Source organism: Struthio camelus, chromosome 12 (genome assembly GCF_040807025.1).
Source record: "Struthio camelus isolate bStrCam1 chromosome 12, bStrCam1.hap1, whole genome shotgun sequence".
Classification (NCBI taxonomy): Eukaryota; Metazoa; Chordata; class Aves; order Struthioniformes; family Struthionidae; genus Struthio; species Struthio camelus.
Window position 1 is genome coordinate 26,682,918 of NC_090953.1, and position 12,948 is coordinate 26,695,865.

Sequence of the window (12,948 nt, forward strand, 5' to 3'; positions counted from 1 at the left end):
CGTTACCAACAATTGCTACCCATGCTGGGTACGAGGGCTGGGCTGGGCACGAGGTTACCTGTTGGTATGCACTCTGCTATTGACTAGAGCCATACAGCTTTTGTATACCTGTGGGCTGGCGTTGTTTCGACTGGGTGTAAAAGAGAGGAAGCCCCATGGGTTTGTTGCGGACTTGGACCCATGGTCCGCTGGCCTGCAGACCCGAGGACCCACCCGTCAGTGGGGATGCCCCTAATGTCAACAGCGTGGTGAGGAGAATCCGGGGAAAACTGTACCGGAGGGGTGGCCCGTGAGGGGCGAGAGCGGTCACCGTACCACCGTGCACCCGTGATTTAACCGTACAGCTCTGATAAGTATATGTACTTTCAGTTCTGTTATATTTCTCGCTATACTACACTGCACTTTTAGCTTTGTTATAACCTCCCATCTCTAATAAATTCTCACCCTTGACAAATGACAATCTCCCCGGTTCAGCGCAGCTAACTCGGGAATCCGAAAGAATCCCAGACACCCCTCTAGTGGCGCGTCACACCCACGCGCTTTGAAGGCTGATGAACTGAGAAGCCAAAGACTTTGCCCGCAATGCCGCCCCATGGCCAGTTCCTGGGGAAGCAAGAGGGCTTCCTTCTGCCTTGGTTGGGGACTGGAGGGCTGCGTAGGGAGGGCTCTACCACAGTAACCCCCGGAGGGAGGCTGTGGCAGTCTGAAGGAGTGTGTGTGGGGGGGGAAGGGGCTGGGGAGTCAAAGAGAAAGGACAGGACATGAGCCAAGCGCTGAGCAACGACTGAGCTCCAGTTCCTGTGGGGAAGAGGCTCACTTGCTGCCGTGGTGCAGAGGAGGGAGGAGAGTGCAGCGCTCTCTGGGAGCTGGGAATTCGTGGAACGAGACAGACTGGAAGGGATCTCTGGAGGCCTCTAATTCAACTGCCCGCTCAAAGCAGGACTAGTGCCAAAGCTGGAGCCGGTCGCTCAGTGCCTGGCCCTGACACATTTTGAATTTGCTCTCCACGGAAGGAGAGTCCAAACTTCTCTGGGCACCTGCTCCACACGGCTTCAATGCTCACTGAGTTAACTGGCTGCACCGCTGGTGTTGGCAGCAGGGTTTTGGTTTCTATGACCGTGGGACCCTGTTTGAAGATCTGATGGAGAGAGCTGATGGAGAGAGCTGGGATCCACCTCACCAAGTGGGGCATGCGTGTCTTTGCCAACAGGTTGACCAGCCTGGCAAGGAGGGCTTTAAACTAGGCAAGATGGGGGAAGGGGAGTGTTATAGAGACAGGATAGTCAGTAAAACACTGCTCACGTCAGGATGCCTCCAGCGGGTGCATGCAGCCAGGGGCACAGCGCGGGACATGGCTATGGAGCATCCTCTTGCACCTCTCCTGAGAAGCCTGCATGCCCCATTTGGCTCTCTGAAATGCCTGTACACCAATGCACGCGGCATGGGGAATCAGCAGGAAGAATTAGAGATCTGTGTGCGGTTGCAGGGCCAGGATCTCGTTGCAGTTACAGAGACGTGGTGCGATAGCTCACGTGACTGGAATGCTGTCATGGATGGCTATGCACTTTTTAGGAAAGACAGGCTAGGAAGGCGAGGTGCTGTGGAGTTACTCTTTATGTGAGGGAGCAACTAGAATGTCTGGAGCTCTGCCTCGGGGTGGATGAAGAGCAAGCTGAGAGCTTATGGGTAAGGATTAAAGGGCAGGCTAACATGGGTGACACTGTTGTGGGGGTTTACTACAGGCCACCTGATCAGGAAGAAGTAGTCAATGGGGCCTTCTACAGACAGCTGGAAGTAACCTCACGATCAGAGGCCCTGGTTCTCCCGGGAGACTTCAACCACCCTGACATCTGCTGGGAAGAGAGCACAGCTAGGCACAAACAGTCGAGGAGGGTCCTGCAGAGCACTGATGATAACTTCTTGACACAGGTGGTGGAGACGCCAACAAGGAGAGGTGTGCTGCTTGACCTTGTGCTAACAAACAAAGGAGGCCTGGTTGGATCTGTGAAGGCTGGGGGCAGCCTTGGCTGTAGTGGAGTTCAGGCTCCTACGAGGAGGAAGCAGGGCAATAAGTAATATAAGTCAGATCACAACCCTGGACTTCAGGAGAGCTAACTTTGGCCTCTTCAGGGACCTCCTCAGGGGAATCTCATGGGGTAGGGCCCTAGCAGGAAGAGGGGTCCAGGAGAGCCGGTTAATATTCAAGCATCGTTTCCTCCAGGCTCAAGACGGGTGCATCCCTCTTGAGTAGGAAGTCCAGCAAAGTGGGCAGGAGACCTGCATGGATGAGCAAGGAGCTCCTGGCAGAACTCCAACAGAAGAAGGAAGTCTACAGAATGTGGAAAAGGGGACAGGCCACTTGGGAGGAATACAGGGACGTTGTCAGAGTGTGCAGGGATGCGACGAGGAAGGCTAAGGCCCAGTTGGAATGAAATCTGGCAAGGGATGCCAAGGACAACCAGAAGGGCTTCTTCAACTACATCCTGGAGGTCCTCACTGAGCATGTGGAGGACAAGGAGGTGATCAGGAGTAGTCAGCACGGGTTCACCAAAGGGAAATCATGCTTGACCTTCTCTGATGGCCTGACTGGCTGGGTAGATGAGGGCAGAGCATCCCCATGGACGCTGTCTCCCTGCACTTCAGCAAGGCTTCTGACACTGTCTCCCATCACTTTCTCATAGGTAAACTCAGCAAGTGTGGATTGGATGAGTGGACAGTGAGGTGGCCTGAGGACTGGCTGGATGGCCGAGCTCAGAGGGTTGTGGTCAGTGGCACAGAGGCCTGTAGCTCACGCTGTCCCGCAGGGGTCAGTCCTGGGTCCAGTCCTGTTCAACGTATTCATCGATGACCTGGACGAAGGCACAGAGTGCACCCGCAGCAAGTTTGCTGAGGATACTAAACTGTGGGGGAGTGGCTGACACACCAGAAGGCAGTGCTGCCGTTCCGAGGGACCAGGACAGGCTGGAGAGCTGGGCGGAGAGGAACCTCCTGAAGTTCAACAAAGGCAAGGGCAGGGTCCTGCCATCAGGAAGCTGTGGATTTAGCTCCCTGAAGGGAAGGGAGAAACAGCTTTGTGCCCAGGACACCCACACTCTTGTGGGGGGACCTCTCTGTGGTCCACTGCCTGTGAACCACAGCAGTCTCTGCCCCTCGGGGGCACTTTTGGAGGCCTGGATGCTAAGAAAGCAAAGGAGAAGGTGGGAGAAGATGCTGAGAAAGCAAAGGAGAACGCAGGAGGAGCACAGACAAGGGGCTGAGGAGTGGCACAGCCACCAACCAGCCCTGGCCAGAGACCTGGAGCGCAGCACTGCGGGGAGTGCTGGTGCACGTGCCCAAAGTGAGAGGCCCCACCTCTCAGGGAGCGGGGTGGGGCAAAAGGGCCATAGCAGAGGATGGTTTCGATCCATCGACCTCTGGGTTATGGGCCCAGCACGCTTCCGCTGCGCCACTCTGCTCCCCCCAGCAGCTTTGTGGGGAGATGGCAGGGCCCTCCCTGCCACTCCCAGGCACTGACCGTGCCAGCTCTTGGGCTCGGGGGGTTGCCATTCCTCCTGCCTGGGCCTGGTCCCACAGAGGAAAAAAGTCTCCCCCGGGAAGCCCCAAGGCCGTGGGCCCGGGCTGAAGCCGCCTTGGTTTGCCCTTATGACACCATCTCCTGCCTGGCACAGACCCAGGGGAAAGCGGGGAGTTTGTATTTGCCCAACTGAGCTGCCTCTGCAGGGGAGGACAGAAACCCCAGAGCCAGGGGGCAGCCTGCCTGCCTGCATTGTGCTGGGAGCGCTTGCTTCCCAACGAGTGGATGAGTGTCTGATGCTCTCCTAGCCAGGAAAAGGCTCCCCTCCACCTGGAGTCACGTGCCTCTCCTGCACACAGTGCTTTCCTTGTGCAGGCTTGGTGAGCCCTGGGAGCCCCCGGTGGCTTTCTGCCCTGGAGAGGCAGGTTCCACCTCTGCTGGTGACCTGCTGCTGACACACTTCCTCAGAGCCGCTGCCCAGGCCAAGCCTGAAGAGCTGCGCTAGAGTGACCCCTGAGCCCAATGGATGCTCTCTTGCTGCCATCCCAAGGACGTTTTGGGCACCTCCATTTCAGTCCGCAGCAAGGGAAGGAGGAAGCCCCAAACCAAGTCAACCCTGCTGGCCCCTTGCTGCCCCACATGACTGAGTTGTGGCAGGGCACCCTGCCAAGGGGGAAAGCCCCATCACCTGGAAGGACTCAGGGACTGGCTCTGTCTCTTGCAAACTGCCCTGTGCTCACCAAAGACAGCAGCTGCGGTGCTTTAGTGCAAACCAGTGCTGGAGGAAGTAGGAGCAGGGAGGGCAGAGGAAGGCAGGAGTTAAGTGATGTTAGGAAGGAACTGGTGCAGGCTAGAGCAACGATTCCCAGGTGCTTTCCTGGCAGTGCCCTCTTTCCCAGGGCCCTGGACTTCTCTGCCTTGACAAAGCTCTGCTTCAGATGTGCCTTCCAGGCCCACCTGCCGTGCAGGCGTGTCAGGGCTCCTTGGCCTTGCTGGTGAGCTGACTGGCAGCTGTGTCCAACGCGGTGTCCCCACAGCTGTGTTCAACACGGTGTCCAGGCTCTCTGGCCTGGGGCCCAGAGGTGCGCCCCCTCCCCACGGAGCCCATAGTCTTCCTGGGTGGGAAGGAAACCCAGGCCTCCTGCATGTGCAGGAACCAGAGGAGCGCAGAGCTGGGCACTGCTTCCTCTCAGGCTGACGCAAGGGGAAGGAAAAATATCACTGTGGATGCCTGTTCCTGCATAGCAGCAGGGAAATACGACTGTAAGGAGTATAATTACCCCAGAATGTCTTTGTCCAGGATTTCCCCAGCTCTGCTTCCTCCCCAGGGCTGGGCATCTGGTGGCACCTTCTGTCCAGTCCGCCTCACTCCACAGCAGGCACTGGGAGGTAAGTGAGACACTTCCCCTGGAGTCCCAGGTGTGGTGCCTCTGTTGGGGTGTATTGCAGCCCTCATGTTCCTGCCTGCTGTCCACGTCTGAATGCGCTCGTCTGTGGGTCTGTGCGTGCCCAGCTGTGGTGTGTCCAAAGAGTGCAAAGGAGAACTCCCCCCCCCCATCCCCCTAGTGCAGCCTGGCCCTGGAACTCGCAGCAGGCCGGACGACATTGCACAGGGCACGTGATCACTGCTGCTGAGAGGTTTGGGGCAGGAAGCTGTGGCTGAGTGGGGAAGGCGATGGACGTGAAACGCATGGGGGTTTCCCTGCGCAGGTTCGAATCCTGCCAACTATGGGGCACCTGTCCCCTTTTGGGCTGCCTGGAGCGACCAGGCTCCAGCCCTGGACAAAGCCTCACAGCCACAGTCCCTCCAGCTGAACAGCGTGCCCGGTGAACCCTCCATCCCTCTAGTCATCCTCAGCTTCCCCCCAGAGTCGCCAGGGCGCGTGCAAACCCCCTCTCTCCTTTCCCAGCCACACAGGCTCACACCTTTCCTGACAGAGACATGCTCTCCTCTGGGGATGGATGGATTTTCTTCTCAGGGGCATGTTTTTCCCACGGGGCCAGAGCTGAGATGCACGTGCTTCTGTGATGGGAAGGGAGGCGTCCTTTGTGGAAACTTCTGCAAGTTTTTGCAGCATCAGGAGAAGAGGCAGGGGCAGGGCAATGCTGCTTCCTATTCTTTTTCCTTCTGCTGCATCTTTCTCCCCTCTCAGACTCCCGGGATAGTCTTGAAAGCTCAGCGAGGGTCAGAGAGTGCCTGGGACGAGCAGGAGGCGGGCATAGGTCTGCATGCGTTGGTGGTATAGTGGTGAGCATAGCTGCCTTCCAAGCAGTTGACCCGGGTTCGATTCCCGGCCAACGCACGCACGCTTTTCTTCTCCCAGGCGCCTGCAGAGGCCCTTCCACCTCCTGCCAGAAAAGAGCCCAGGCAGGGCTGCATGCACAGGCAGGGTGAGGCACCTTGACCTTCTCTGTGGCCTTTTGCTGTGCTCACTCCAGTGTGGCCTTGTCTCTCTCGTACCGGGAAGCCCAGAAATGGACACAGCACTCCAGATGTGCTCTCACCAGTGCTGAGCAGAGGGGAAGGATCACACCTCCCTCAGCCTGCTGGCAACGCTCTTCCTAACGCAGCCCAGGATGCTGCCAGCCGCCTTTGCTGCAAGGGCTCGTTGCTGCCTCAAGTGCTGAAGGCCTTCCGGGACACAACAGCTCTGCTCTGAAATAAGTGCCCGTGAGATACCAAGCTCCTGGGGAGCTGACAGAGCCCCTAACTGCTGGAACCAGAAACATGACGGCACCAGTGGAGTCCCTGCAAGGGCACCTGGCATGCAGATGCCCAGGGGCTCCTGCAGAGGGAGGAAGGACACTTTGAAGAGCCCTGTTCACTTGCTGCCAGGTGCGGACTGGCCCGAGAGGGAAGGCAGAGGCAACAGCCCTGAGTCCGCAGAAGAGCTCCACCTACTGCAAAGATGGTGTAACTCGAGCAGCAGTCCCTGCTGGGAGATGTGGGTGGTACAGCTTTGGGAAGAGTAATGCATGAACTGGGGGACTGAACAGTGACACGGGATGTGGCTTGGTGTTTGGCTGCATGCTTGTAAGTACGAGGCCTTGGTTTGCTCCTGAGCAGCCCCGGTGCTTCTTGCCTCCAGTGCCTCCTGTAAGTAACCACCTGTCTTAGCAAAAAAGAGACAAGGCCCGGAGTGTCTGATTCCCAAAGGAATGCCAGGTCTCCAGCTGAGATTCAGGCTCAGACGGGCAACTTGACCCTGCCTGTCAAGGGCACTGAAGGTGCCCTTCCACAGCTCAGCTGAGCACAAAATGTCCGCTTTTTGCTGCCGTGTCATTAACGCTCACCACTAAGGACGCGTTTTTGCCTGTCTGCTCTTCTTGGCACAAACATTGCTCTTGGGAGACGCCAGGCCAGACAGGATACTGAAGTGCAGAAGGAGCACAAGGACTCATCAAATCCATCTTCCCCACTTCATTCCCTAGTGTATTTGCTGACTGCTGGAAATACCGATTGCCACCCTCCCTGGCATACTGCCTTATGCCCTCTGCCCCTCCGCCCCCTACACCTCCCAGTCCTGCCTCTCCTCAGCAGTACAGCAACCAGTGGGAAAAAGGTTCTCGGGCAAACGGCCAAAGGGTTCATGTCCTCCTCTGGCACAACAGGCAGCCTGGTGGGCTTTCAGACCCATGGGAATATGTGGATGTCTAACACATAGTTCGTAACACTGCTGCTGTCTCCTACCCGGGGAAAATTAGGGCAGGCTGTGAAAAGCTGCTGCTTCCTGAGCACGCATGCAAGACCTGCTGAGTACATGGGCACAAGAAATGAAGACCCCCGCCCCCGAAGGCAGCTCTTGCGTGCTCTCCGAGGAGGGACTCAAGGCTGACCCTGAGAGACATCAGGGTGCCCTGATCACCCACTTACAGAGTCACACTCCTGTTCTCGGAAGCCCACAAAGACAGAAACCTCACCTTTGCCTGTGGACTTGATTGTCCTGGTTTTCTGTCTTTCTGTGCCTGTTGGCTTAGTTTTGGTGCGCTGGTATCCGTTTGGGGAGCTGCACTCAAATCGGGCAGTGCCCCATGCTTACAGGTGGACTCGCTGTGATGGGGGAGAGGAGGTTTTCCCTCCCCGGTTTCCAGCAGAGAGAGGTAAGCTAGGGACAGAGGGGAATGCAGAGGAACTGGTGGAGGCTGGAACTGGGAACAGCTCGTGCCTGGGTCATGGCAAGCCAGAGGTGCTGGGAGGTTTCCCAGGGAAGGGTCCATGCAGAGTGAGCTGGCAGAGCCTGTTGCTGAGGGCAAGGGAAGAGGCAGCTGGTGTGTGGGCTGGCTGACTGTGGCTGTGGCTGCTGCTTCTCTGTCCTGTGCACACACCAGAGTAGGGAGCAGCCAGGAAGAGGAAACAAAAGGCAAAAGAAAGACGGACACAAGGCTTGGTGTGGCCAAGGCTTGGTATTGACCCCGCAGGGGTCGATACAGGGCCCAATACTGCTCAACTTGTTCATTAATGACCTGGATGATGGGACCGAATGCACCCTCAGCAAGTTTGCTGATAAGAGAAAACCGGGAGGAGTACCTGATACGCCACAGGGTTGTGCTGCCGTTCAGACGGACCTCGGCAGGCTGGAGAAACGGGCAGACAGGAGCCGCAGGAAGTTCAGCAAGGCAAAGTGCAACGCCCTGCACCCGGCGAGGAATAACCCCAGGCACCCGGGGAGGAATAACACCCAGGCATGGTGGGGGCCGACCTGCTGGAAAGCAGCTTTGCAGAAAAGACCTGGGGGTCCTGGCACCCTACAAGCTGACCACAAGCCAGCAACGTGCCTTTGTGGCAAAGGCGGCCCACGGTAGGCTGGGCTGCGTGAGGAAGAGTGTTGCCACCAGGTCAAGGGAAGTGGTGCTTTCCCCTCTACTCAGCGCTCCAGAGGCCACATCTGGAGCGCGGTCTCCAGTTCTGGGCTCCGCAGTGGAAGAAAGAGAGGGCCCTACCGGCACGAGTCCAGCAAAGAGGCACAAGGATGATTAGGGGCCTGGAGAACCTCTCATATGAGGAGAGGCTGAGAGAGTCGGGACTGTTGAGCCCGGAGAAGAGAAGGCTCACGGGGCATCTTACCAGTGCGTATAACTATCCAACGGGAGGGTCGAAAGAAGACAGACCAAGGGAGTGGTGCCCCTCTTCTCGGTGGTGCCCACTGACAGGGCAAGAGTCATCGCACACAAACTGAACACGGGAAATTCAGCTTGAACGTGAGAAAATGCTTCTTTAGCGTGAGGCTGGCTGAACATTGGAACAGGTGGCCCAGAGAGGTTGTGGATTCTCCATCCTTGGTTTTCCCTCCTCAGGTTCTGGCAGAGAGAGGTAAGCTCAGGACAGGGGGGAATGCTTTCCTGTGCAGAGCGGGTGGCTAACGGAGGCTGGCGGAGAAAGAAACACCACCACGAGTCTCCAGCTATGCTGCACAACATCTTTAATGAGCAGGAAGGAAAAAAGGAAAAAAAGCAGCACAGAGACCAAGACACATGTTTCCTGGGTTGAGTGAGGCACAGAGAATTGCCCGTTTCCCCAGGACAAGCGGCATGCAAAGCGTTTGCCTTTTCCCATTCCAGCTCTACCTTGTGGCAATCACATCCTACCTACAGCAATTCCTAACCCCCAAACCGTCCTGCCGTCAGCAGGAGACTCAGCAGAGCGGACGAGCACGAGCTCTTTCTCGAGGAGCTCAGAGTGCAGCAGAGCCAGAGGCAGCATGGCGAGGCCTGGCTCTGTGAGGTGGAGCTGGGAACTCAGTGCGCTCAGGCCTCCAGCCCTTTCAAGACCCCCACCAGATCAGCCTTTCTTTTCTTTCCTCATCTTTCTCTGTGCCCTCCAAATCCAGTTCTAGCTGCATGTCCCCGAGGGGCCTGCGGCTGGTTTTCTTAAAATGCACAACAAGCGTTACATCTCACCTTAAGGCTGGATTTGAGGGCCTGGCAGCAAAGATTTGCTTAGCCCACTGCTTATTGCCCCAGGTCCGGGTGCAGTTCTGGGTGAAGCAGCAAGGATGGAAACTGATCAGATTGTCACAGCAGAAAAAGATTGGGCTGAACAGAAGTCGCAGCAATCACCTCTTAACAACACACTGCGCGCATACAAGCTCCCACGCCCTCCGAGTAACACAGCACAGGGACGCTGACCCACTTTTGGAATACGACCCATTACGGTGGGTTTCAAGCACCGGTGGACAGGCTGGTCGTACCAGATTGCCAAAACAAACAGTTCAAGCTGCGTTCAAGGTGGCAGAGGATGCACTTGGCTATTTGGTTAGGGACGATCCGCTGGAGGCGCAGATTCTTGTGTGCAGGCATCCCTGCAGCTGAACACAGATCTCCCCCTTCTGCCTGAAAGAACCCTCGCCTTCCCAACTGCGCACAACTACCCCCTTGAAACGGGAAAGAGGTAAAGTCCCTAAACATTTCCATTCACCTGCCAAGCTGAGGCAGCCCGCGTATCAAAGTTGTGTCACCACCATGACAGCAATCCAGCCCACAGGAAGAGGAGAAGTGGGGCGTGGCTGACCTCGTTCCCCAGGGAAACTTGGGGAACATTCCCAGTATTCAGAGTTGAGGACATTGCTGGCGCTAGTCAGGCCACACCAGAGCCAGATTCCACTGCCTAGGGCCCAGGGAACGATAGCAGGTTCTGGACGAGGAAGAGGAGGGCAGAGAGCAAGGCAGGTCCCTGCAAGGGAGGAAGGGCAGACAGTCACTCCTGGGGATCTCCATGGGTATGTCCTTAGAGAACTTGACGGGGGCTTCATGCTTTGCCAGCCCGGGGCTCTGACTGGGGAGTGCAGAACCGAGGCGTGGGACAGTGACCAAAGAGGTTCCTGTGCCCTTCCCTGAAAGGGACTCCACACCCAAATTGACCCGTTTTCCTTAGCAAGTTCATCCCAGGGCCAAAAGCCTGGATGGCCTGCTTTTTTAGGAGTGGGTCAGAGCAGTGAGGCAAAAGCTCACAGATGTTTTTCCTGGGCCGTGGATGGAGTGGCCCACTCAAGGCATTTTAATTCCAAATAGGCTTTGACTCAGCCTCCTGGAACACATGGGAGCCCTCGTAACGTGGAAGAGCGGGGAAAACCCCCAAACTCCAGGGAAACGTGCGTCGGTGTGCTGCTGACTTGGGTGGAGACGGTGTCCTGGCTTCAGGCGTGCCAGCGATACCAGGGTTTTTGGCCTCGCTCCTCCACAACTGCCTCCTTCCTGAGGGACGTTTCCTGAAACAACTGGTGCCACTATGCAATCTCCTGCTCCTGCCTTTAAAGCTGTTGCCTTTCTGCTGCTGGTCCAGGGCCTGCATGACTCAGTGCAGCCCAAACTGTTTCAGGTTGCAAGGGATCTCTGGCGGCCCTCTGGGCCAACGCCCCGTTCCAATCAGGCCAAACTTCCCAGCGACATCAGGAGGCTCAGGGCCTTGCCCGGCCAGCTTCTGAACGCTGCAATGAAGGGAGACGCCACTCTCCCATGGGCAGCCTCTTCCAGGGCTGTGCCGTGCTCCCTGTGACTTGTTCTTCCAAAGAGACAGTTGACATCTCCCTGGTTGCACCTGGAACTGTGCCCCTTGCTGTTTTGCTGTGCACCTCTGAGGAGAGCTTGGCTCTGCCTTTTCCATAACCCGCTGTAGCTGGTGGGAGACGGCAGTGTGATCCCCTCCTCCCCTCCTTGCCTTCTCCCCTCCAGGCGCCACAAAAACAATGCCTTCAACCTTCCTCATATGGCCTGTGCTGCAGGCCTGACCCTCAGCCTCTTCCTCTGCCACTAGCTCTCTCCAGGTTGTTGCCATTGCACTTGTCCTGAGGGAACAGAACCCAGTCTGGCCTGCTGTACAAACCTGCTGAAAGGCCCCTCTGTCCCACTGTCCAGGTCGCCCATAAAAAGCCTAAAGCTTTTTGGCATCTGGACTGATCCCTGAGGGAGGCCACTAGGAAGCAGTCGCCAGATGGCCCTTTTTCCCACTGAGTAAAGGCCTTTGAGCCCAACGGTCCACCCCATTTTCCCCTCACATTAGCGTCGTCAGGCTCCAGGCTGTAACTCACCGGTCTGGCTCGAAGGATGCTGTGAGAGACAAGGCCTTGACAAAGGCCTTGCTAGGCTCAAGGTGAACAGCGGTAGCAACAGCATTTGCAGCGGTAAAAGCTCTTCTTTATGTCCTTGATGTGCCCTGCCAGTTCCAACGCCGGCCAAGCTTTGCCTTTCCTACCACCATTGCGGTATGCCTGGACAGTGAGGCTCTATTTGTGCTTTCTCACCTGTCCCTGTTTTCACCTCCTGTGCTAAGCAGTCATCCCTGACTCCCTCCACAAGCCCCCAGGGGTTACCTGAGTCCCAGCATGTTGCCCTCGTGGCAGAGGCTGGGGAGCTGGACTTCCCCATGAGGAAAGGGAGTCTGTGACCTGGAAACCTCCTTGGGCTGCTACAGAAGATTTTGTCCACTTCTCATCATGAGCGGGTTGTCTCTACCACAGCGTCACTTCCCGCTGCACTGAGGAGGAGGGGGACAAGGGCTCACAGGGCAGACATGCAGGAGGGTCAGAGGCCTTGAGCCAGCGATGGCTGGGAGAACAGGGCCCAGCCTGCATTTGCTACAGGGGCTCGCAGGGCCGGCCAGGAATATGGCAAAGCTACAGCAAAGCCAGGAACTGTGGAGCCTGTTTGGAGACTGTGGGACGGGGCCTGGTTGCCAAGGGCCCTGCCCTTGCCTGGGCTGTGCTTGCTCGCAGCTCCCAGCAGGGAAGCCGTGGCTTGCGTGCAGGCTGAGGTGGTAGAGCCTGTTGGTGAGGGCGAAGGAAGAGGTAGCTGGTGTGTGGGCCAGCTGTTTGTGGCTGTGGCTGCTGGCTGCCTGTCCCATGCACACGCCAGAGCGGGGAGCAGCCAGGAAGAGGAGGCAAAAAGCAAAAGCAAGAGGGACAAGGCTGGGCGTGCAGACGTGAGCATGGGGAGTCCAGCAGTGGTGTGCATGATGCAGGGGGTGTAGCTCAGTGGGAGAGCATTTGACTGCAGATCAAGAGGTCCCTGGTTCAACTCCAGGTGCCCCCTCCACTGCTGCTTTTCTTCCTGGAGCTTCTCCTGTGCCTTGGCGGCCTGCTTCCCCATCCCTCAGTGGGAAGGCTGTGGGGGACAGACAGCCCAGCATGGACCTGTCTCGGCTTCTCGTTCTCTGGGCTCTCGCCTCATGACACCCTTGGGGTTTCCCCTTTCCTTAAGGTGCTGCACCTCCCAGGGAGGGCAAGAGCAGCCCCTCTTCCTTCCCAGGGGCTGTGCTGCCACTGCTCTGTCGGGAGCTGGAGGGCATGAGCTGAGAGAAACCCACCGGGAAACCTCCTGCCCTTGTCTAGCACACAGGTCAGGGTCTGTGACACAAGAGGGAAGGTCTCCCAACGTCACCAGTTAACGCTGAGTCTGGCTTCCACCGGCTTTTTTCCCATAAAGTGGAGCTTAAAGGCTAA

The 12,948-nt window shown here is 57.3% G+C and overlaps 3 non-coding genes across 3 annotated transcripts; 2 read left to right on the top strand and 1 right to left on the bottom strand.

Annotated features, from left to right (window-relative positions):
- Positions 1-3,383: 3,383 nt before the first annotated feature.
- TRNAM-CAU (transfer RNA methionine (anticodon CAU)) lies at positions 3,384-3,455 on the bottom strand. The gene has a single exon. It is a non-coding gene; the product is annotated as a tRNA-Met (tRNA).
- Positions 3,456-5,745: 2,290 nt separating this feature from the next.
- TRNAG-UCC (transfer RNA glycine (anticodon UCC)) lies at positions 5,746-5,817 on the top strand. Its single transcript has one exon. It is a non-coding gene; the product is annotated as a tRNA-Gly (tRNA).
- A 6,649-nt stretch (positions 5,818-12,466) lies between these two features.
- TRNAC-GCA (transfer RNA cysteine (anticodon GCA)) lies at positions 12,467-12,538 on the top strand. Its single transcript has one exon. It is a non-coding gene; the product is annotated as a tRNA-Cys (tRNA).
- The last annotated feature ends 410 nt before the right edge of the window (positions 12,539-12,948 follow it).